The sequence below is a fragment of the Aplysia californica genome, unplaced genomic scaffold (genome assembly GCF_000002075.1).
Source record: "Aplysia californica isolate F4 #8 unplaced genomic scaffold, AplCal3.0 scaffold00247, whole genome shotgun sequence".
NCBI lineage: Eukaryota > Metazoa > Mollusca > Gastropoda > Aplysiida > Aplysiidae > Aplysia > Aplysia californica.
In genome coordinates this window covers 981,117-984,293 of record NW_004797517.1, presented here as the reverse complement: position 1 = coordinate 984,293, position 3,177 = coordinate 981,117, and positions in this window count along the sequence as shown.

Below are 3,177 nucleotides of genomic sequence, written 5' to 3'. Positions count from 1 at the left end.
ATATTATATTATATAGTCTCCGCCTAAGATCCCATCGTGTACGATCCCTGTTCGTGTAAGATCCAGTTATTTTAAGAAAATTGAATTTTTACTTTTTAAAAAGCCACCTCTAGGATCCTGCTCTGATTCACTTTGAAGATTTATATATCTAGTTAAGATCCCGTATTCCAGATAATAATTTACTGAACAGACACCCGGGAGGGCACAGCTGATCAACCAAGAGTGAAAAGTTGAGATAATTGAACTGCCCGTGGCGTCAAAGATCATCCACTCTCGTGAATGTGATCGCATAAGCGCTGTAAAACTCAACGAAACGGTACACTGTTTATGAATGTTTGCCCTTGACGGGATCACACCAAGGTGGGAACTGACCGATGCGTTTGTTTTTCCCATACTTCGCACTCGCATCTGAGCTATCCTCCTAGCTTCGCTCCAGGAGGGATCACATCGAACTGTGAACTCTTCCCTGACCATTGCAGCAATTGTCTCTACTCCCAAATTTGCGAGATAGACAGAATCTTATTTCGTGTGGTCAAAACGTAACGATGGGTAACGACAAAGGAGGGGGGAACTCAGTCAGAGATGGAAAGCTATCAATTTTGGATAGGTAAAAGGTAGGGGCAACTGGGTCAGCGTAGATCTTGAGACTCACGACAGGATAATAAGTAAAAATGGCATGCCTCAGACAAAAAATGTCATCGTCGAAAATCAACAATAGGATGGGCTTCAGTCTGCAGTCAAACAACACCATCCTTGGAAAATATGTAGACTTTAAAAGGCCGGACATGTGTGTCTGTGTCTAACAAAGGAAAGGTAAACGAGAAGGTTCGTCGTCGGAGAGTTGATTTCCATGTTTCGAAAATTTGTGTTCTTAAAATTTTGATACACGACCTCGGTATTAACACCAAGTCATTTCCGGTTCCCACGCCAGGGAACGGATCAAACGGTGTCTATGGTTTCTTATACGGGGTGCCCACTACGGCTGGATCGGGCCGATCGCCCGACTCGATCGCATGAAACTGAAAACAAACACGTTTGTTTTCGAGGCGATCGAGTCGGGCGATCGGGCTGATCGGCCGATCCCATTTGTAGTGGGCACCCCGTATTAGGGATCATGCTCAGGGCTGCGTTATCCGTAAGGCTGTTTAGGCTGTAGCCTAGGGCCCCGCGCCTGCAAACACGACGTTTAAAAAATGTTTTTCAACAACAAAAAGTTGTCCTCTTGTTGAATTTTTGTTGTTGTTTGTATTGCTGTTGTTTTTACAGTTGTTGTTGTTGTTGATGTTGATGAGAAAGGTGTTGATGCTACCGCTGTTGCTTTTGTTGTGGTTGTTGCTGATGTGTTTTCCGAAGTTGTCTTTTGACTACGTTAGGCGCTAGGCCGAAAACTATAACATTCTGTGCTTGTCGTCGTCTTAATCCACATTATTGGTGGATACCGGTAGGCCTACATCTAATCACGTTTTACAGTATTGCTTTGAAAGCTTTCCATCAGTACGGGGTTACAATGCGGTAGTAGTAGCATCAACGTCATCGGGGGGCCCCGCGGCTCATGGACAGCCAAGGGCCCCGCACTTAGTTAACGCGGCCCTGAATTCATTCTAATGTGATAATTCATTCATGGAAAGAGTGGTTCCGTGATAAAGCCTTTTTGTACTTGAACAGAGACGTGAACAGAAGAAATGACATTCACTGGAGTTCAGAAAGACCAGACAACGTTTTTTGACCGAAACCTGTACACACAGAATGCGCGGGTTGCAGTAGGACTCATTGGTCCGAACAGGTTCATGGGTGAAGACTATTGTATACCAACAGTGGCAGTAGATTGTTATCTGAAGATTTTTTATCTGTGCTGAAGATCTTTGCGAAGATTATGAGGGACCTCAGGAGCGGAAACGACCGTGGTTCAGGCAAGAAGGAGCACACTGTAAGCTCCAGTCATCGAGTGGAACCAGAATCACTTCAACAGAATTTGTGGTATACCTTGTGCCGAGCTTCATACAATCCCAACCTGAACCCGTTGGACTTCCAACTATGGGGCAGATGTGTGTTCAGACTTTTCTCAACCATTGCGAACTGAGGCAAAACGTGGAGCACATTGCTCGACAAATACTGCAGTGGCCGAAGGTAATAAATCACATTTCAACGCCGAGAAAGTGAGTGCGTCTCTACTGACTGCCGCCACATCACGTACGTTATTTGACCGCCTAGGACTTCTGTCACAAATAGCGGGATTTCTCCTGTAACTTTGTCAAACTAAATCCACAAGTATGGGCCTCATTTGCCTAAATTATTTTATTGTCTTTTGCATTTTTTTTTACATGAGCATTAAATTTGAATTTCGTCAGAATAGGGATACGTAACAAACTCACACACATTCATATATATATATATATATATGATCACACACACACACACACACACACACACACACACACACACACACACACACACACACACACACACACGCACACACACACACACACACACACACACATATATATACACACGCATGCACACACTCAATAATTATGTGAGTCCGTGCGTGTATGTAAGTGTGTGTTTGTTTGTTCTTTGTTTTGTGTGTGTATTAGTGTGTGTTTGTGTAATTTCGAATCGTTTTACTCAACGATTGTATTGATTTGTTTGTAACTGGTCAAGGGCAGAGCTGACATTTTAGGAAGGTAGTTTTGAGAGTCTGTCGTTGAATGCTAGCTTCAGAAGGAAATTAACCAATAAACTGATCAATTCCATTTAATATATTAGATATATAGGCAAACTTTAAAAAAAAATCAAATTCATTGCTTCATAAAAAATGCTTTTAGAACTTTGACGCTTTCAAATTTTTTTATTTCGTTTTTCTCAAAATGACTATTTTACGGAGGTGACCACGCAGTCGCAATCGTTTTTCTGAAACTATCAGAGCTACAAATGTGAAATTTGGCACAAAGGTGCAGTATAATCAGTTTTGTGATCATAGGCAAGGATTTTTCGAAATATTAATTAATTTTTTGAAATATTCCTGAATTTTTGTCATTGTAGTCGTACTTTTCGGAAGTCACCATGTGATATATGGATTTGTTGTTTTTTTTCATGTTAGAAAAAAGTCCTTGCCTATGATCACAGTTCGTGTGTTTGTGTATTTGTGTGTCAAGTTTGAGGCTTAAATTCCTTTTT